The 22,120-nt window shown below is 50.9% G+C and overlaps 1 protein-coding gene across 3 annotated transcripts in view; it reads left to right on the forward strand.

The window, feature by feature from the left end:
• PLEKHA6 (pleckstrin homology domain containing A6) overlaps positions 1 to 22,120 on the forward strand; it is a 135,484-nt gene that overhangs the window by 23,022 nt on the left and 90,342 nt on the right. The window contains exon 1 of one of the 3 annotated variants that reach the window (XM_032785791.2): positions 14,599 to 14,875. The exons of 1 other annotated variant lie outside the window; for it this stretch is intronic. The gene's annotated coding sequence lies outside the window, so the exon portion shown is untranslated. Of the gene's footprint in view, positions 1 to 14,598; positions 14,876 to 22,120 lie in introns of those variants that run through there. One more of the 3 variants, XM_075064879.1, reaches the window with a different exon arrangement.

Here is a 22,120-nt window from a genome sequence, read left to right on the forward strand (position 1 = left end):
GGGTACAACCTACGATCCAGTGGGACTGTCTCTCTTACACCATCCAGGGGCCATACAGGGATCTGTCCCTTTGTTAGCGCTGTAGCCTGGTCTTTTCCTTGCAAACCGAATTTTAAATATAAATGGTCAGAAAAGCCTGACCTGGTGGCCTGGATTAATTCAGGAGTGGGAGGAAAGTGTCAGTGAGCAGCTCTGGCATGTAATTAGCGTGGGTTAATTAAGGCAGGTTTTCTGGTTCACTCTTTCTGCTGAACAGCCGCATGCATGCTGAACTCAGCACAGATCCCAGAGCGCTTCCTCCACTGAGTGCTCCAGGATGGCTACCCGTCAAAGCTTTGCTTTCACCCCATCTCCTTTAGGAAACCAATCTACGGCTGCAAATGGCTTTGTTCACTCTGTGCATGATGCAGCAACGGCTCAGATCCTTGGTGCGAATGGATCTTCTGCACCCCCACTCGCCCCAGGTGACTGTGTCAGGGGAGGCTACTCTGTGCCATTTTGAACTGTAATAAGTGGCTATCGTAGTTATTCAAATCCAAGAGCGGGGACCTAACAAGCAGACATGCTGCTGCCTAATCCAAGCCCATTATCCAAAGGGAAATGGTGGCCGTGCTAATGCTTTAACCTTCCAATGGAGGGTCCCCGAGCATATTGCAAATGTTAATCAATCTTTGCATCACACTGGTGATGGAAGCAAAGATTATATCATTTTATTAGTAGAGAAACTGAGGTGGAGAGGAGCAGTCACTTGCCCAAGATCAGACAGTGAGTCAGTGACAAAGCAGAGAACAGAACCCTGGAGTGCTGGCTCCCAGCCCCCTTGCTCCAACCACTAGGTGATGCTTCCTTCCTGAATGTCTGTAGAAAAAGCTCTTTATCCACAGCCAATCTTTCAAAATATATGAAAAGTGCCTTTGAATGTGAATCCAGGGGGTGGCTTATTGTGCAACACAAGGTCATTCACTCCTTAAAACTAAACCCTTCATAGCAGAGCTGTTGTCTGGCATCTACGACCTTTTCACTCCCTGCAGTAGATCAGTCCTCTGCTCCTGGTGCAGCTACGATAAAGGGCTGACTCTAGAAGATGTCGCTACTCTTTAATCGCCAATGATTTTTCTTCTTCTGAGTGTCCTTGAGCAGAGAGATTAAAACCTCTGGCTTTGAGGGCCTTGCTTCTCTAGAAACAGGCCTGTGTTAGCCCTCCAGCCCTGCCGTTATCAGTATTTGTGAACAACTGGAGCCACTAGGAATGTTACTTATGCGGTTAAAGTTCAGTTGTTACCTGCACGTTCCCTGGGTCTCTGCTCCTCCGGGCTTAGGTCTGAGGCTTTGGAATCGGTTCACACTCAGGGCCACGTTTCCAACCTGTGTATTGTGTATGTGGGGTCCTGAGCTGTGTTGTTAGTTCACCTTCCCATTTAGTTCAGAGCATCCCTACCCCAGAGAGATGGATGCTTCTGCACGCGGCTGCTAGACCTCAGCCTGGCTGAGTGCTGGAGTACTGGTGCTGGCCTGCTTTAGAAATTGCAGGTGTCAGTTTCTCTGGCTCCCTCTCGGTGGCTCCAGGATGCTTGGCTGTTGGTCAGCCCCAGCATGAACCAGGGGTGCGTGCGATGCCCCTCATCGGGTGATTGGGATGCACGCTAACATCCTTGTTTGTTTTTTGGCTGGGGCAACAAAATGAGATTTTCTAGAGCAGACCGGGGCGTTTAGCTGATTGATTGGGAGGTGACTGATTGATGCCTTCGGTTAGAATCAGATGTGTTGTGACCAGGGGCTGGGCTAAGCTTCCTCTGCAAACTCTGCCGATGCACCTCAGTCCTGCCCTGTAGCCCCCTGCTATTCCAGTCCCAGGCCTCTCACAGCAAACAGCTGCAATCATAACCGCTCCTGTGGTCTGGTGCTATGAACCAACTTCCCCTGGGAGCTGAGATCACCAAGTACCTTCCAAGCCAGGTGCAAATTCTCTGTCCTATGCACTGGGCTGCAGGATCCAGGATTGCTCAGGCGGTTTCCCAATAGGTTGCAAAAGTGTAGGTGAGCAATTGATGGGAGTAACACCCTCCCCTTCCCTACCATGCACACTAGGCTCCCTCTCTGTGTGCCTGGATCATCTGGGTGACACTGCGAGGAAGTGCTTCGTTCCTGAGCAGTCGGCTTAGCCTGATTCTCTAATTGTCTAATTGCTCTGCAGCGAGTGGCCAGGCTGCCTGTGGGGAGTGCAGAGGGTGGTGGCGGGGGCTGCGGGCAGATTATCGGTTGATGGGCCCGAACCGACAGCTCAGCGGAACAAATAAGATCTAGGGTCAAAAAAAGACCTCCTGCTTGGCTCCCTTTGTCCACAGCCAGTGGCCACGCAACTGAGCCTTTCACAGAAGGGTGCTGGGCTGACACCCTGGGAAGCTGGTGCCTTCTGATTATCTATAGGGAATAGATGGAGCCTAGGCAACTGTTCTCTATGTTGCCTAGCAATGTGCCCCCATCCTGACCTGGGTGGGAAGGGGCACTTCTGCCTCTTGACTGGTTCAGCCTTTGGCCTCTCTGCTAGCTTTGCAGACAAGGGGGAGGGGCCAATAGGGATGTTGGTTTGGAGGGATGGGAAAGCTCGCCTAGGCAGCTTCTCAGCCCATTTCTTACACCGGAGGGCCACACCGCATGCTGTGCAGCTGCTGGGCCTGAGCTGGGTTAGACTCTGGGGTGCAAAGCTCTGCCTTGTTAGCCATGGCCAGCTGGAGCAGCAGCAGGGGTACCGGAACCCCTGCCTCCCAGGCAGCTCCGGAGAGTGCAAAGCAGGATGCACCCTGGCCATATCAGGCAGTCAGATGGTTGACTCCGGGGGGATGGTGGATCTCTTCAGTGGACAGGCCCATTCTGTTACCAGGCTCCCAGCTCCTCACTGCTTAGGAGCAGCCACAGGGACCTCAAGGCTGTTGAAGCCAGGAATGACCCTTCCTGGGTGCTTGGGGATTGCTGTTGGATTGGTTTACTAGCCTGATGCAGTCGCTGGGGCCTATCCTCCCTGGGATGCTCCATGTGTATTCAGTGCTTCATCCGCTTAAAAACAGGTGGAGGAAACAGCCTGCAGGAGGGTGAGAGACCTGTGCATGTTAGAAGTGGGTTTTTGAGGGGCTTCCTTTTAATATCTTAACAGACAGTAGACAGAGCACAGGGCTGGGCATTGGAAACCCTGGCAGCTGGAATCCAGGTTCTGCCACGGACCCTGGACCAGTCTCGTCTGTGTCTGTTTTCCCCATCAGGCAAAATAGGTGTGGTGGAGAGAGGCCTGTCTGGGCTGGGCTTTGAACACACACAACCCTGTATTATTTTTATTATTGTTTGTTTATGGAGATAACAATCAAAAATGCCCATACTGAAAGCTCCAGGCACCCGAACAAGTAAACGAACGGCTGCACATGATGACAGTCCCACGGCAAAAGACAATTGCATGAGACTCGTGAATCAACTCAGTCAACTGGTACATCAAACCAGCCCCCTCAATTGGAACAAAAACCTCAGCCTCATCCCCTGACCCATTCCAGGAGAAGTGGTTTTTGCAGTGTGCCCATTGCCTGGTCTATTTCAAGCTACGTAATACCATTAACGGTGCAGTGAGGGTGGGAATGGAGCTGTGCAGGTAGTGGCAGCATTCCTGGAGTCCGTGGGTTTAGATACAGGCAGTATCCCATTGCCCTGCTGGTTCCCCCTCTATCCAACGCTGCCTTTCTGAGCAAACATTCCTTGATGCCGCACAGGGTTAATTATGTGGCAGAGAAAGGCAGCATTAGACAATGGAGCAGTCAGCCAGTGCCAAGCGCTGTGTAAATGCTCGCTGTTATTAAGGCAGGGCTCTGCCACTCATCGAAACTGCCACCTCTCATTCTCTTGCCAAACAGTAAGAGCCTCTGCTGGGCAGGGAGGTGAGAGTCTCTTCCTTGCAGTCCACAGGGGGCTAACTGTGCAATGTCCTTCTTTACATCATTCTGTGTGAGCGGGGAGAGTCTCTATGCCACTCCCCGCATGTGCCACATGCGGGCGATAGGGTATAGTGACCACTCAGCTCCTGCCTGGCCTCTGTGATTTTGGTTTATTTGTCTCGTGGCAGCTAGATGCTCCAACTGAGACCTGGAGCCCTTTGCGGTAGGTGCTGTCTGGACCCATCGCAGGAGACTGTTCCTGCCCCAAAGAGCTGATGCTCTAATATGACAAGGCAGACAGGGCTGGGGGGAAAGGAAGGATCATTTTACAGATGGGGAGCTGAGGTACAAAGAGAAAGTGAATTCCCCAAGGTTTCAAAATGAATCTGTTGGCAGAGCCAGGCTTTGAAGTCAGACCTCCTGAGTCCCCGTCCAGTGCCTGGCCCACAGGGCCATTCTGCTTTTTTGTGTATAATTGATAAATTCCCTGGGGTGGAGACTGTGTGTCTCTAGGTGCCTGGCATAACCAGTTTCAGAGCCTGATGGGGCCTTTGGGTGCTGCTGTAATAGAAATATTTAATAATTAGTCTCAAACAAGGTGACAAATCCCTATCACCTTGATTATACTTACGACATAAAGGGCATTTCTCAACTGGATTTCCTGCCTTTCCATCTTTCTGTCTGGCAGAAAGAGGCCCTCAGCCTTTTGTGTTCCTGAGCTGAACTTAATGAGACCTCCCTGGTCTGGCTGCAAGGCTGAGGCATCAAAAGAATTCTGCACCCCAACAGAGTCTTGTAGCTTGATAGCTGGTTGCGCGCACACACTCTTCTGCATAGTCTAGGCACCTGGCCAATACGTATAGAGAAGTACAGTGCTGTTCTCCTCTTTGCTGGTGGATGGGGAGCTGACAGTGAGCTCTGGAGTAAGATGTCCCAAAAGGGGCTCTTTGTCCTCATGAGCCTGTGCATCACACCTATCCTCACCAGCCAAAGACGGCTGGTTGGAACTCGTGTATGTGTGTGTGGTTCGACACTGCCAGGAGAGGTCCCTGGTGAGCAAACCGAGGTTCATCCCTTCTCTTCACCTGGGTTAGCCCTACTGATGGTGGCTGGTGGGGGATACCGGGGGAGGTTGAGGAGCTAGAGCTAGAGCAGAGGTCTGGTGGGGAAGTTGGAGAGCAGAGTTGCCATTACATCTGGGAGGTCCCGGCTAGAGAAACTGGTGCAGCCAGGGCAGCGAGCCAGACCCCTCCATCAACGCTCCCTTTCACTCCCTGCTGGCACCGGCTTGCTCAGCCTCCAGGGCCCATTAGCAATCTCCTCAGATGTGCCTCTCTCATTTCCCCTGGGAACGTCCTCCCACGGGAGTCTGGCTGCCCACGCCCCTGTCCGGTTGGGGAGGAACTCTGGGGGCCATGTTCAAACAGAAAGAGCAAGATGTTCCCAGCGCAAAGGTCACAGGCCGCTTCCCCACCCTACATGTGCATGCCCCGGCCCCCGCCAAAGCCAGGGAAAGGGTTGTTGGCTGAATCCCAGCCCCTTAAATGGCATTCATCAGTATGCAGCTCCGGCAAAGCTGTAAATAGCAGTTTTTATGTGTCTGCCCTTCAAGCAATGACATGATGTGCTTCTGGGACCGTGGGGAAAAAGGCTATAAAGAGTCTTGCAAAGGGGGTCGTCCCATTTTACAGATGGGGAAAGCAAGGGACAATGAGGCAGTAGCTCTGTGGGGAATCAAGCCCATTTCTCCTGACTCCTGTGCTCTAACCATTAGACTGCATGCTCTCTCCCCAGCACACACACATAGCAGCAGTCTAGGACTTGGACATAGATGCTGCCTGGTTTTAATCCCAACTCTGCTGCTGATGTGCTGTGTGACCTTGGGCAAGGCCTTTCTGTGCCTCAGTTTCCCCAGTGGGGATGATAACACTCACCTACCTGACACAGTGTGAAGTAGAATTAGCTAAAGCCTGCACAGTGCTTTGAAGCCACGCTAAGTGTGTTTTACACGACCAGGGCCCATTCCTGTTGTGTTACACAGGTATAAATCTGGAGTAACACCTGGAGAGGAGGCCCGGGTCAATGAAGCCTGTTGGAACTGCTTGGGGTTTACGTTCAGGTGAGCAGATGTCTCAGTATTAGAGGCTTTGTCTTATATAGGAGCCTGTTACCCTCCAGTCCTGATTTTTCACACTTGCTATTTGGTCACCCTAATTTATGTTGGTGTAATAGACAGCAGCCCATGGCTCCCACGTGGCCTCTCCAGGCACAGACCTAAACGAGCACCTCAGTCTCCCCTCAGCAATCCTGTACAGTACACATTTGAATACCAGCCGTGCATGGGTGTTTGAGCACACACGGGCATGCGTGCGGACACATGGATTATTCAGCCCGCGGGGACGGCTGCCCTGGAACAAAAATCTCTTGCCTTCGTTAGCCTGCATTCCAGTGGGAACCGGGAGCCGTAAATCTGCCGGTGGGTGATGCGAGGTGAGAGGCTCCCTCACACCTGGCCTTCCCGGGGCTGACTGTCTCCCCAGGCTAGAGGCAGGGAACCCCGCACCTGCTGCTGAGCAGGCACTCAGAGCCCAAGCTGTGGCTGGCTGGGTGAGCATCCCAAGCCAATGGTCCCCAGACACTCCCTGTATTCCTGTGACAGCCCAGTCACTGCTGCTGGAGAGCTCCTTGCACACAGACGCTGCAGCACTGGATTGACTGGGGACCCTGCACTGGTATGGACTCCATCAAGAACATGTGTTCTGTCAAAGGGATGAGAGCTGGAGGGAGGGTTGGCTGAAATGTGACCCTATTTGGCCGGTTCCTTGCGTCCCAGTCCCACTTCCCTCTTCAGAAGCTTCCAGGCAGTTTTCCTCTGTTTCTCCTTTTAATCTGAACTTTACAAACTGCTATTCAGGGCAGGGGATGGCAGAATCCCCAGAGCCCAGTACTGAGAGTTCAGTTTATTTATAGCCTGGGATAGGCACTTGGAGGCTACCTTGTTTGTTTTTTTTCCCCATCCCTCGCCAGTTTGAGAGGATGGGGCTGCCTCATACCCAGGACGAGGGTGCCAAACTCATAGCTTCTGCATTGCTAGTTCATGCCATCTTAGCTTTCCTGTGCCAGTCATTAGAGGCCACCTGTGTGCAGGCGGAGAAGCCCGGAATTGCTCTGCTCAAGTGGGGAGACCTGATGACTGGCACAGCAGCATCGCAGCGCCTGGCCAGAACTAGCAGTGAGCCGAAGGACCAGTGGTGCCCAGGACCTTGTGGTGCCCAGGACGTTGCAAGGCTGGAGTTCTCCTTAGTATTTCTGCTGCTGGGGGAAAGGCATTGTCCTAAGGTTCAGTGTACATTTTGTCACTGTTGAGCCCTCTGGTTCAGTGGCCCACGTGGCAGGGATGGTGGGAGCTCTAGTGCAGACAGGGCACCTGCAGCAGCCAGGGGATTGTGATAGAGCTAGGCCAATTCACACCTGCTGAAGGTATGGCCCGTAGTTTAGCATAGGCACAGCCTGTGGCAGGAGGGCTGCCAGAGAGGGGCGTGCTGATTTGCGGCTGACTGGCAGGCAGCAGGAGCATGTGTAATAAACAGAGGAGTGATTTGTTTAAGAACCTGCCAGTGGTTGCTAGGGAACTCGATGCCTTTTCTCCTTGCTTGGCGCCTGGATGGCCCTACTGCTCTGGCAGTTGTGTGTGTGGGAGCCTGGGACTGGAATAGCAAGGGGACTGCGGGGCAGGGTTGAGCGGCATGGGCAGACTGTGCCAAGTATCTGCCTTCCCAATGTCAAACCCTAGTGTAGACAGGGCAAATAATACTAACGCCTGTTAGCTGGCTGTGATGATCCCTAGGGAGGAAGCCTAGACTTCAGTGTGACCATCTTAGCCCCTGCCAGAGTCTACATGGGAGGGTCAGCATGGGTTGGCTAACACCCCCCAATGCCACACCTTTGAATCTCCATCAAGACATGTCTCTAATCTAGACAGACCATGTGTCTGGCTCATTAGCCACAACGCGGTGTCCCTCTCTCTGATCCAGCCCCGTCCCAGCGTGCACATGCTGACTTGGCTCCATCACGAGTATTCTTTGTCAAACACTGTCCCTCTCCCTCTGTGACATTCTCTAACCAAAACCCCTTCGGTCTCTCTCCCCCATCACTTGTACTGTGCTGTCTGTTTCTCCTATGTGGGCCCAGGGCCCTGCTGGGCTGAGGCTGTCTCTGTCCCAACATGCCGTGGTATTTGCCTGCAGGCTGCCCCGAATGCCAGGCCTTGCCAAGCCGTCCTACATCCTTACAGTCTGGACTGGTCTGATTCTGGTGCTTGTCGTAGCCCGGTGCAGAATGGCAGAGCTGCGCCCTCATGCCTATGGGATGTGGGGGGGCGGGGGGGTCACAGAATCCTAGCATTTAAGGCCAGACGGGACCCCCAGATCATCCAGTCTGGCCTCCTGTATACATCACTAGCCACCAGCACCTGGACGCTAAACCCAGCAACCAAAACGGAGCCAAGTAGTACAGCCTGCAGGAGCATAGTCTGTGATGTGCCACAGGCAGAGAACGAGAGAGACCAAGGGGCACCAATGCCTGAGGCCCCTGCAATGTAGTTCAGCCCGTAGGCTGTCAATCAGATGAGCATGCCACTAATACCTGAATCCCCATCGCAGCCGTCACTGCAGCCCAGTAGAGACTGGGATTGTCAGTCATTTTAACACAGTCCCTGGTGCACGTGGGGCAGAGGGGTACAGAGAGAGGGGTGCAGGGCCTGGGGCAGAGTACAAAGAGACAAGTAACACCAGAGAGGAGATGGCATTGAAGAGGGGAGGATGAGGGAGAGAGTGTCTTTTGAGTAAGGATTAAGGGATCTGGTGCCTTTTGAGGAGGGGAGTTCTCCTTCTTCTGCAGCATCAGCTCTTGGCCATTCCTGGAGGTGCGATACCTGAGTGGGTTTGCTGGGTGGCAAATCGTAGGCTGGAGAGGAGGGGCCATGGATGGCTGGGGCTGGTGTTTTTGGTCATCTCTCTTGCTCACGGTCCATCTGTGCACGATGAGCTTGGCCTGCTGCACTCTGCATGCCCCTGCTCCCACATCCAGCGTGTTCATTTTCCCCAGCATGGTGTATCCTTTCAGGTCGGCTGAACAGCAATCATGAGCTGTTCTGGGTTTTGTAAGTCTAATGCTGCCATGTTTTCCATTCCTCCCCCCAAGGTGCACTCCGCGCTCTCTTCCTGTCAAGGGGAATCGGCTGCCAGCTTGTATGAGACAAATTGTTTGCTTTGGTGTTTTCTGAATCAAATAGATTGTCCTATTTGGAAACAACAAGCGACTGCTGGAGTGTGAATGTAATGAATTCTTTAAAATGCATCCAAGTGAGGGATTGACAGTAGGAGCTGGAGTCAGGTGTAGAGCAAACAGGTGCTGTGCAAGCTTCCTTGACTCACCTCTGCCAGTGCTTCTCCGTCCTAATCTGCAGCCGCCTCTTATTCCAAACGTACCTATCCCCAGCTCCGCCAACACACCTTCATACTGACACACAGCAACCCTCCCAATCCCGGTTCTGGGCTCTGCCAATGCCCCTCAATCCTAATGTGCTGCTTTCCCTGGCATCCCACTCCTCCTGGTCCTCTCCTGAGCAGGGACCAGGTGGGGAAGGCCTAGTGGTTAGAGCATGGGACTGGCAGTCAGGAGATCTGGATTCCAGCTCTGACACTGATTCACTTTGGGGCCCTGGGTGAGTCAGATAACACGTGCACCCCTTGTGTGTAAATGATGATGACAACACAGCCCTGCCTCCCTGGGGAGGCTGTGAGGCTAAATCCATTCATACAGGCAGGGTGCTTGGAGGCCTTTGGAGGGAAGAGGCTACATGCAGAAAGGTCCGGCGCGGCTGTTTGTTCAGCATGTGTGACACAAAGCACCAGTTCAGCGTGGAACTAGACTGGACCCCACCTTGCTCCTTGCGTGGCCGAGCCAGATTCCAGCCGGCGTCTCTACCAGGGAAAGTCAAGTGCACTAACTCTGTTAACCACTGCTTACCTCCCTCAGCCCTTTGCCAGCCCTGGGAACGGCTTGTTTTGTGTCCGGGCAAGGAGAGCTGTCTGCCACAACCTCCTGGGTTGTTGCCATGTTGTGCTATTGATATCGGACGTGTCCCAATGTGCAGCTTGGGAGGTAGCTAGTAGGTGCTCGTTTGCGTGGCAAGGAGGTGTCACTCCAACACGCTCACCGGCAAGCAACAATTTGGAATGAAATCCAGGGGACTAATGGGACTGGAGGCCTGTTTATGTGTGGGGCAAAGACCTTGATTTCCTCTCTCACACATCAAAACCAAAAGGCAACTTCCATGTGTGGAACAGGGTGTGTGAGAGGAGAGACTCTGGACCATGAATCAGTTTAAATCCTTCTCATCTCCCTGTCCAGACACTGCCTAAATAATGAGTAACATAATTTAAATGGATTTAAACCCCCCTCGAGTCTCCTTGGAATCCCACTCCTGGAGGTCGAGACTTTGCATGCCAACTCTTGGCCTTGGGGAAACTTTTGCAGACAAGCTAACTTCCTTAGATCCCTTTAAGGAGGGGGGCTTGATAGTCTGTAGCCGGCCGGGCCCTTATCTTATCCCTCGTAATGCCTGCATTATCGCCGGGCATTCCTGCCCGAGACTGCAGGAGATAGGGGCCTCCTTGGGTTCGCTGTAGGGATTCCACCTCGTGTTTACCGTCTGGGTCCCGACTCGTCACATCTGGATGTTGCGCCATGAGCACTGTCGCGTCACGAATGCAGCCCTTCTGCATCGCACAGCACATTCGGGATGTTTCGTCTGGCAGTCGCACTGGGGCGAGGGGATCAGCTCCACTCTGGTGCTGTCCCACTCCATCAGTCTCTCATGTACCTGGTACTGTACATCCTGTAACAAGCATTGATCAGAAGTCTGCTGCTGCGTTCTGCTACGGCAGGGGAAATAGGTAATGGCCTGCAACCCTCATTCCAGCTACAGCTTTCTTAATGCCCCCAGCATCTAGGCATCAGGGGTGGAGGCGGCTGATTCAAAACTGACCAGGTCCCACAGCAAATGAGTGGCAGCCTTGTAAACCAGGCCCAGATCTCCCTTGAAGCTGACCTAATTCTGCCTGACCAGATACTAACCATCTGAACGCTCCTCGTATCCCTAGGTCAGCCAATCTCTTCCCATTCCAGTCAGTGATAACATTCCATGCTTGTTCCCGCTTTGGCTTCTATTCCTGATCTGCAGCCCCCATCCCTGCCAGTCCTGGGTCCCTGGACAAGCATGGCCAAAGCATCTCTAGGCTGATGTGCAGCACCTCCTGCCACTCCAGTTCGGATACGCCTGTTCCTGCCGGACTATACCGACACTATTGCTGTTGCAGACCTATGATCAGCTGGGGTCATGATCAGCTGCAATGAAAATACCTGACGCTTGAGGCAGTCTGATCTGTTCCATGCTTGATGCAATCCAGTCCCCTCCAAGGGCAAATTTGCTCTCTCAAGGTATTTTTACGAGCCCCAGAGATAAGCCCCCGGCAGCAGGGATAACTTAGCAGCATTTGGGGAGCAAAAGGCAGAGAAATCCTCCCAATCTCCTTCCAATTTGGCAGAATTTTAGTAAAGACTTTCTGGATAAAGGGGCCTAATGTGGCGGGGAGGGAGGTTTAACCTTTGGAAGAGTGAGGTAAATTTTATCCAACTGCGGTAGTGATTGCCTGCTGCCCTCAAAGCGACCAGCTCTCGGAGGTGAGCTCTAGAATGAATGCATATCAGTCCATATGGATGTAGTGCCCCCCCAACCTACCGCCCTCTTCCCTTAAAGGAATGGCTGGGAAGGGGACAGACTGTGCAGTAGGCCAAGCTCTTTGGTGTGGCAAGGTGGAGTTTTCCAGCTGATGCAGTTAATTAAGGATTAGCGCGTCTCTTTTTCCTTTGCAAGACATTAGCTGTCCTCGAGCTGAGTAACCAGCCAGGTGGCTTGGGGGAGTCCTATGAACGTCTTGGATGGGTGACTGTTCCCCAGACAGCTCGGGCCAGTCAAACAGGGTGCTCCTCAGCCCAGCATTGGCTTCTGTTGCTCACAAGCAATGTTGCAGTTGTGTTTATTGTGTGTGTCACACTTGCTCCTGGGAGGCCTACCTCACTTCACTACACACTGCACAGACACATAGCAAGAGAGAGTCTCTCACTGCAGAGCTGACCGACCGAAGTAAAGGAAACCAAGGGCGTATAATCACCCCCCATGTCCGAGATGGAGACCTGAGGTCTGGAGAGAGAATGAACCTAGATCCTCTGTCCAGTGCTTCCTAATTTGAACTGTCAAATGAAATACACTAGGCACAGCCCAGTGTTCGCTGTTCTGCCTAGGAGCCCAGGTGTGCAGCTGTTCCAGCTGTAGAGCGTAGGTGAGTGCAGCATTTTGAAAACAGGGGAGGTGCCCATCAAAGTCAGTAGGTTTCCTAAGTGTGCCAAGAGGCCAGGCCAGGTGAACTCCTGATGAAACGAGCCTCCCTTGTGAGTATCTTGGTTTTGCTCAATTGGTTTCTTTTAGCGGAAGTGAGTGAGGATCGTTATGACATTGGCATGAGGAAATCTGGCAGGGTGTCTTGGTCGACAGCATTAGCCGTATCCTGACTCTCTACTTCGGGTATCAAAATGCCTTTGTTTATCTTGCTTAGTTCTCTTTGTGGTCACCGAACAGCTCTGGGTCATATGATGGCACATCATCAGTACAGCTAGAGCCTATTAGTTGATGGAACAAAGCGACAGCTACCAGGAAAAAGCTGCTGGGGGGAAACTAAGCCAGCTCTCAGGTGTGAGTGGTGTTGGTGCTGGAAAGCAATGGGCAGTGGATTCTGCTTCTCCTTCATGGCCAGCGGGAGCCCGTCTAATGTCAGTGGAGCAATAGGGCCAAGTGATGAAGGGACTCAGAGAGCTGAGTTCAGATCCTGGCTCTGCTGCTGGGTAACCTTGGGCAAGTCACTTCACCTCCTTGTGCCCTGAGTTTCCCATGCATCAAACAGGGATAATGATACTGACCAGCTTTGGGATCTATGGGTGAAAAGTGCTACCTGAGAGCTAGGTAATATTATCGTGATGTCTCCAGCCTAGTGTAGTTTGGCTAGTTGGGATAAGCGTCCATTACAAAGCTCTGGCACCTGCCCCTCTTGGAGATGCAGGTTTGGCTCTGAAATCCTGTTTCGTTTGGTTGGTGTGTTTAACGTGCTCATGGACTTTCCAGACTCAAAGGATCTTGGAAGCTCCTTTTAAGAGAGTGATCACAGCAGTACCATCTGGACCCAGTAAATAATCTCAGAAAGAACAATGTAGCGCAGGGCTGAATTCCAGTCCCGCTGACCTCAAGGCCATTGATTTTGATGGCTGTAGAAATCAGAGCTGGAAAAGTCCTGCTAGTAGGTCAGGTAGTTCTTTTCTTCTTCTGACAGGATAGTTCCCTCCAGCAACAAAGCCCGTGGTGAATGTTTGTTTTTGGAAAGGCTGGATTACTGTAAAACCCCATCTGATACCGGCCCTAGACTGGGGAACAAGCTGAATCTGCTGTTGGGCTGAAAATCTACGTCAGGCGAGTTCAGTGGCGCTTCAGAATGGCTCACCATTTAACCTGACGCCGCGCGGTGTACCTGGGCCAGCTGCTGTCTAGTTTGCAGACGGAAGATCCTGTGTTAGAAAGAGGCACTACGATGTGTATAGATTATCCGGGAGCTCTAAGCCAAGCTCACAAGCGCTTTGTGAGTGACTTCGTTTGGATCCTGTCTTGCAGTGGGCTCTCCCGGCCGGGCTCTGAAATGGCAATAAGACAACCTGCCTGTAGGAATGTAACATTAGTACATGTAAATGCGTACGGTGTATTGTACAGTGTAGATACTATTGCACTGCCTGAGACAGGCAGCTCCATCCAGCAGCTAGAACACTGGACTGGGAGTCAGAAAGACTTGTATTTTATTCCCAGCTCTGCCACTGACCTCGTGTGACCTTGGGCAAGTCACTTCTGCTTTTTGCAACTCAGTTTCCTCACCTGTAAAATGGTGGCGATGATACCGACTTTCCTTTCTAATGTGCTTTGGGATCTCTGGATGGAAAGCCATGTGGAAGGACTTAGAGTGAAATTCTGGCCCTATGGAGATCAATGACACAGATCCTCTGTTCAATTTCATAGGGCCAGGATTTCACCCTTAGCAGCAGGCCATTAAAAAAAAATCTCACTGTGCCTCAGTTAGCCCCTCTGGAAAATCTCACTGTGCCTCAGTTAGCCCCTCTGGAAAATGGGTTTCCATCATATGCAGGGTTTACAGTTTGGTTCAATGGCTCTGAGCCCCCACTGTACAAATGGTTCTGGCCCCCCTGCTTGGCAGGCTGTGGAATCAGAGCTGTCTCCCAGGGGATAGAAAAACAGATTGGTTCCCTCAACGGACTTGGAGAAAACTGATGTTGTGTGTTGATTTTGTTCTGTGAGCAGTTTTCCTTCCAGAACTGATCCTGAGACGACACGGGGGCGGATTGCTTTTTTTGACAGGTCTCTCTCTCTCTGCCCCCGCCCCGCTTTGAATTTCATTGAGCGCCTATTTTCCAGTGGTGCAGCTAGAGGGCTGCCTGATGTTACCAAGGAAGCGTGCAGGGGTGGCGTGAGAGCAGAATGAATGGGTGTGTGTGTGTTTATATATGACTGAGCCAACCTGCAGTTTCAGATTTCAAACCTCGCTTATCAGCCTTCCAGCCCCTCCAGCATTGGGACGGTCCTTTCTCACAGACAGCCCTGCCAGGACCAGGAGAGACGCTGTTGCCACTTCTTTCCCTTCCCTTTCCCCCCCTTTCCCCTTCTACCGGGCGCCTCCCTTGCTTTCCTGGCTCTGCCTCCAGTCCCTCCACGTTGGAGCCATAGGTTGGATTTTTAGCCCTCTCGTTCCTTGGCATCGGTGGACATGGCAGCCTTTGGACTCAAGGTAAATCTGGGTGTCTGGTTACCAGGGCTGCCCTGACTTTGCAGCAGGGTATGGGGGTGACAGGGAATGTCCTGGGGATCAATCTAGCACAAAGCGGATCTGCTGTCAGACAGAAGCATGGGGAAATGTTTTCCTAGGTGTTTGTAAAGGGCAGCAGTGCTGGAGCAGTTTGTATAGTCGGGTGGCTGAGAGCCATTGAACCAAACTGTAAACCCTGGATATGATGGAAACCGCTTCAAGTCAGGGGGTGCAGCAGCCCCCCTGGTTCCGGCACCTATGGCAAAGGGTGGTGAAAAGACCGTTATATGGTTCCAGTGCAGACTGCTGCCGGGCTAGGATTCGGAAAGGATGTCTGGGATTCCCCCTCGAAAGATGGCTGCAAGAGAGCCTTTCCCAGCCTGTAGAGTTGCCTCCAGATTTTGAACATGCCAAAGTTTGTGGACCTGGGATTTATTGATTGGTCCATGGTATAGATCGGAGGCTGTTTACCAAATTCAGAGTTGTGTTCAGAAATTGGGGCGGGGGGAGGAGAGGGAGAGACAGCTGTTTTATCTCACACCCCCTTTCTGCTGCCTCAGTGTGTAAGTTACACTGACTGCTACAAGACTTCACTACTTAGCCTGGTGTTTGGACCGACTTACACCTGACTTGCAATGTACCCTGCTGTTTGTTGGGGTTAGAAGTGCATGGGGCTTTACCTATCTAAAGTCTGTGCTCTGTGGAGTTTATATCTGGCTCCAAAGAGTTAAACCACTTGGTAGTGGGACTGAGATAAATGAAAGGTGTAGGTAGCGCCTAATAAGGCTGGCATCTCTGCAAGAATGAGTAGAGTTATGTGCTATAGGGCAGGAGGTGAACATATGTATGCATCAAGCATTAACCTTAGACTGACTGAGATGTGTTGAGCAGAAATCGGTTCCTGTCTCTGCTCCAAAGTGTTCAATGGCTTATGGCACAGGAAGGGTCAATTTCTCTAGGGTAATTGACCATGCCATGGGGGCCGGGGGCTGGGCTGTGAGTAAATCATGCTGTAGGGGCCGCGGGCAGATTGTGGTTTGTGAAGGGCTGTTGGCTTGCTCTGAGAAAGGTGTTCTACTATCCTAGCCTGGTGAGCAAAGTCAGTCAATACATCCAGAGATAAAAGGCTGAGATCTCTTGCAAGAGCTGTTCAAGTCAGGCTTTGGCATAGGAAAGAAATCCATTAATTACTCTTTAAAGTCTTTTCAGTGCCTGGCAAAGGAGGAAGTGGGTGTATCCTAGGACAGACGCACGCATGTACATCTTATCAAGCCATTTTGAGCTGTCAGACTGTCCAGTCGACTGCCTTTTAAACTGACACAGTGGGACAAGATAGGCTCTGGAGACCAGGTATCTGCAGCCACGGGAGGGGCAACCCCAGGGCACAGTCCCCAGCCTCACTACTTGAAGCAGCCTGGTGTTCCCTCTGCCAGCCCTCACTTTATTATGTGGCTAGCTGGTCACCTCCAACCATCTGGTTAGAATGGTTTCCCCCATACAGCCAGGAGTTCTTCCCAATCCATTTGATAGCTTCTCCTTTTCTCCAGCTGGTCTTATATAAAGCAGCACGATGCTGGGCTTTGCAAGCAAATCTAGTGGCTGCACCTTGTAAACATTAAACAGTACTCCCAGCTCATGCTGGCATTCAGTACTCTCGCCTCCATTTTATAGGCTAGGAAAACTGAAGTGCAGAGGAGGGAAGTGACTTGCCCAAGGCATTGTGCCAAGTCTGTGTTGGAACTGTGTTTAGATAGGTAAAGCCCCATGCACTTCTAATCCCAACTCTGTTGTTCCTAGGCCGTGGTGTTGGCCTGCTTTAATATATGATTAGTCTTGCAGTAGCCCCTAGGAGCTCCAGTCATGGGCCAGGACCCCAATGTGCTAGGCACTGTACAAACACAGGACAAAAAGACAGACCCTGCCCTGAAGAGCTGACATTTTCCATCATTGTTCCACCTTGAGGTTCTAGTGATGGCACAGACCCCAAGATCAAAGTTTAATTGCCCAGAACCTTCTTCTCTCCCGCAAAATAACTGTACCCTTCATATTTTCTTGTAACCTGGACAAGCTGGGCGGTTACATGATAATTTATAAATACTCCGGTAATACAGTTCTTCACTGTAACCATCCAAATTAGGGCTGGCCAAGAAATGGTTTTCCTGTCCCATGCAAATTTTTGACATTTCAAAAAACTCTCCTGTCCCAAATCAGGAGGGAAAGTCAAAATCCTGACAATTTTTGCAAACCGAGATCCTCAGTGTTTTTGGTTCAGGTCAGCTGAAACATTTCATTTCAATTTCAACCTTTTTTTTAGCCTTTCAGTGTAAATCATGAAAATTTCTAAATGAAGTGTTGTTTCGCTCAACCCCCCCCTAACTTTCCAGTTCAGTGTTAGAAACAGGATGTTTTGACAATCTCTAAACTCTTTTTACTAACATTTTTCAAAGCAAGTGTCTTGTTGAACCACACTTGGTTTTGCAAATAGTTTTGGTTTTGATGAATTGGCATATTGGAGCAAAAAAACCAAAACATATTTAGGTAAAATTTCTGACTAGCTCTTGTACAAATGCATATCGCATATAGCGGAGACTGCAGTGAGTTGTGCCATTGCTGCACTCTGTTGGGCCTGCTTTCAAAACCCTTTCGAAATGGAACCTTTGGTATAAAAGGTTAATTAATGATGAACCGCTACTATAGGCATGTTGCAGATACTAGTAGCATATATGCTGATGGTTATAAGTATGTCAGAAGACTGTTATAGGCAACAAACTGACACCTAACAAGTGATTAACTGTTTATGAAAACCTCTGTTGAGCATTGATTTAACCCTTTAATAACGACTTAGAAATGGAACCGTGATACCTAGCTCTTATAGGGCACTTTCCAGCAGTAGATTTCATAACACTTTACAAAGGAGGTCTATATCATCATCCCAGTTTCACAGATGGGGAAACTGAGGCACAGAGCAGGGAAGTGACATGCCCGAGGTGACCTAGCAGGTCAGAGTTGGGAATATGTCTCCTGAGTTCCAGTCCAGTGCTCCATCCAATAGGCCACACTGCTCAGACAAGAAATCATGGTGAGCAGTATCTCTTTATATGGGAGATTCCCTAGGGGCTGGGTGAGGCTGAGGATTGATGGCCTGTGTTAGCCACCCAGAGACTGGGGTGTATATGCAGAGCATGGGATCTCCTATAGCACTCCACTCCCATTGGAGTTATTGCCAAAACTCCCCCTGACCAATGGGGCAGAGCTAGGCCAATGCGAAGTGCTTTCAAAAATCCCACCTGTAGCTGCTTCTTTCTCCTCTTGCTTAGGCAGGGTAGCTATGAAGTGCTTCCCTCTGAAGCATCAAGTGTTGGCTGCAGTCAGACAGGATATTTGGCTGGCAGATTCTGCAGCGCTAGATTCCCCACCCTCATGCTGTAATATTGCCACCAGGATTAAGCTGGGATTAGTGTTTTCATTAGGAAAAATCCTTAATTTATTGCAATGCAGCAGCTTGGTTTGATTTCAGTTTTGAGGATGGCCTGGAACATTGGCCATGAAGACTCTGCCAGGGGGAGAACAAGTCTGCCCTCCCCTCTGTGAGAACCTCAGAGGGCAGTGGAGGGGAACCTCTGTCCCAGTTTTTAATTCCCATCCACATACTTTGCTTGTCCTTCCCCAAATCTGGTTTCACTCTGTCTGACTGGGCTGACAAGGTTAAGACACATCAGTTTCATAGCCAATGGTACACAAGGCAGTGATGTGGCCAGCATCACATCCAACCACCTTTGACTGGCCTAACCTGATGGATCAGCTACCCATTTTGCAGCTAGGTGAACTGGAGGTGACCTTTCAGTGTGCAATCAAGTCAGACTCAAACTCATACCCTTCGGGAATGCAGTCAAGCACTTTAACCACTCAACCACTGTGCCTCTTGGAGCCACATCAAAGCCAGGCGCTATCCACAAGGTTGCTGGGGTTTGTTGCTGAAGCCTTGCATGGCTCTAGTGTAGGCCTGACTCTTCAATCCACTTTGTTTTCTTATTAGCCTCCTCCCACTGTCAGCATGCCCTGGGAGCTCAGGGCTGGCTAAGGCCAGGGCCAGGTTTGCCCCAATTCCAGCCCCTGGCATAGCCACGCTGGTGCAGATGCCTGGTGCACAAAGCTGCAGTGTGGCGAATGCTAGCCTATAGCAGTTCACGCTAGGGGTTTGGCAAGACCTGACTTCATGCAGGATTTGTCTTTGGTCACTGATGAGCAGAAAACCCGCCTCTAGGGAGACTCATAGACTTTAAGGTCAGAAGGGACCATTATGATAATCTATTCTGACCTCCTGCACAACGCAGGCCACAGAATCTCTCACCCACCCACTCCAGACAGTGGTCACTGTGCCCTGAGGCAAGCAAACCATCAGGGCAGCATCTCGTCTCTTATCTCCAGGTGCCATCAAGATAATGAACACAGGAACTGCTACTTACCTTGCCCGGTTGTGTCAGCTCTCGGTGAGCTAGCCCTAGCCGGTAATGTGTGACGGCTGCTGTTTGAATCATAATACTGCCAGCAAAACAAGGGGCGGTCCTGGGTTTTGAAAGAGTCTGCTGCCTTTTCTTTCTTCCTTCCGTCCTCCCTCTCTGCAGCCAGTTGGCTCTCCGGGCTGGGGCTTGTTTGCCAGCAGTGGGTTTCCCTCCTGTGCCGGAGGTGGGTTTGCAGGGCCCTTGTCTATTCCTCTCCCCCCAGCTCTGCTCTGATGATGATAATCAGGTGAGGAATGCAGCTCCCATTCCTAGCTAGGTGGTGGTTTTCTTGCTAGTACTTCCACTCATTTAAAGGGCTGCTGGGCCTCAGGGCTGTTAGAAGGCCTACTAATTAAAGCTGCCCAGAACCACTATCATTAGGCATGCATAGGGAGTTAGATCTTCAAACCAAACTTATAATTGCAGCCAGACAAGTCTGTGGATGCTGCTTTAGTTTGGACACAAGCAGGCATCTCTTTCTGACCCGTTTCCTCTTGTACTTGGTGGTGGTTTGTGAGCAGAGCAGGGCTTTGGTTGTGAGGACAGTGCCTAGCTTGTGAGGTCGGAAGGGACCAGATGATCCCCCAGTCCGATGCATAATACAGGCCAGAGACTGCCACCCCAGAGTTATTGGCTTAAAAGAAAAAATGAATAAACAGCCTTATTCAAAAAGAAATACAATTTAAAACATTCCAGCAACTACACACACGTAAATACAAAAACAATATAAAAACCTATATTGTCTTATACCTGTACTTACAACTGGGAAACTGAAGATTAGAAAGCCTGAAGATAGAAAGATCCTCTCTCAGAGCCAAGAGAGCACTAGAGCAGAACAAAGAACACACACCCAAAAACTTCCCTCCCCGAGATTTGAAAAATCCGGTTTCCTGATTGGTCCTCTGGTCAGGTGTTTGGTTCCCTTTGTTAACCCTTTACAGGCAAAAGAAACATTAACCCTTAGCTATCCGTTTATGACAGTAGCCCTTGTGCTAAAGGAGATCCCTGCACACACACACACGCAGTCCTCCCAACCTCCCACGCGTCCATGAATTAGGGCCGTACCCTTGTCCCCGTTCTCCAGAAGCACACTGAGGAGAAGTGACTTCCCAACTCCCTCTGCGGCTCTCGGTGCTGTGCCCGGACCTGTGCCCCCTGCCTTTGTACGTGAATATCCCACTTTCGTTTCTGTGACCCAACAGCAAGTTACTCCCCTGCTCCATGCCTCAGTTTCCCCTGCTGTAAAATGGGGATAACGATCCTGACTCATTTCGCAGGGGAGTGATAGTAGGAAAAGTGGCAAGTGTGATTGTGAATTGGGAATCTCCTTTTGAAAACCTCCATGATTTTGCATGGGCCTGGCAAACCATAAGGGCCCAGTCCTGAGAGATGCTGAACGCCTGCAGCCTCCATTTCTCAGAACCCCTCAAGCTTGGTTCCTTTTAAGCTGCTGTAGAATCTCTGCTGGTGATCCAGCACTTACTTGCTTGTTTGGTGGTGGTAGGTTCTAGGAACTAATTGGAGTCTGATTGGGTGTTGGGAAGATGCCCATGATTCACAGAGCAGCCTATGTCTCAGTCCCAGCTACACCCTGTGCCCTTTGCACCCACCCAATGCTGTGTCATGCTGCTGCCTGGCGTTAAACCCTGTACAGTCACAGCTCCCGCAATCAAAGGACATGGCAGCCGGTGACAGCTATAAAGTCAGGCCCACGAACTGTCTGTCCAATATTGGTGCAATTTCTTTGCAAGTAAATTGCTGATCTGGCCCTGACGCTTCTTTTAATGACAGGTTTGAGCCCCAGTGCTCCAAACCTTGGGCGCTGAGAGTGTTTAATGACCAGCTAGAAGAGCTGCTGGCTCAGCATAATTATCCCAGGCTGCCTATTTATCCTGCTCCCATTGGTGGGGTAGCTGTGCTCCTTGCAGAAATTGAAGTGAAGTGGCCCAAATCAAAACCATCCTATTCATCTAAGGTGCTTGTATGGTTCTCATCATCATAGTGCCTAAGCGCCTCACAGTCTTTAATACCCTTCTGATGCAGGGCAGTGCTGTTATCCCTGCACTACTGATGGGGAACTGAGGCACAGAGAGGCAAAGTGACTTGCCCAGCATTGCACAGGAAGTCTGTGGCAGAGCAGGGAATTGTGGGAGACCGGTTCTTCCCAAGTCTGATGCTAGACAGTCCTTCCTCTGTACTATTATCATCATCCAACATCTACTAGGATAAATACACTCTGGCTATAGGTCTTGTCTACACTAGGGGCTTTTAGCCACTCTTGTAGCTACGTCAATGGAAACCTCTAGTGTAGATGCCGCAGTGGCGTAAGATTTGACTTGCAATGGTGCAATTTACCATGACTGCAAACCACATTGGTGCGGTGTGTCTACACGAGAGGTTTACACTGCCTGGTGGCTAAATACTCCAGTGTAGATGAAGCCAAAGTGCACTGCACCCTAACAGCAGCCATGCTCTGACTCTGGACCAGAAGAGAGAGTAAATTCCTGCGCATAGGGCTCTCTTCTAGGGACACTTTGCTGTATATCCCTCGGAGTTGAAACTTTTGGGCTGATGGCTATAGGGGCAAAGAGTATCTTACAAACACAGAGGAAGGGAAAGTATCAATTATCTGTCCCCAAGAGGAATATTGTAACTGACCAGTGTGTGCAACACAGCCCTCTAAGAGATGGGACTGGAACTGCTCGACTGTGTGTCATATCCCCTA

This window comes from Chelonoidis abingdonii, chromosome 4 (genome assembly GCF_003597395.2).
Source record: "Chelonoidis abingdonii isolate Lonesome George chromosome 4, CheloAbing_2.0, whole genome shotgun sequence".
NCBI lineage: Eukaryota > Metazoa > Chordata > Testudines > Testudinidae > Chelonoidis > Chelonoidis abingdonii.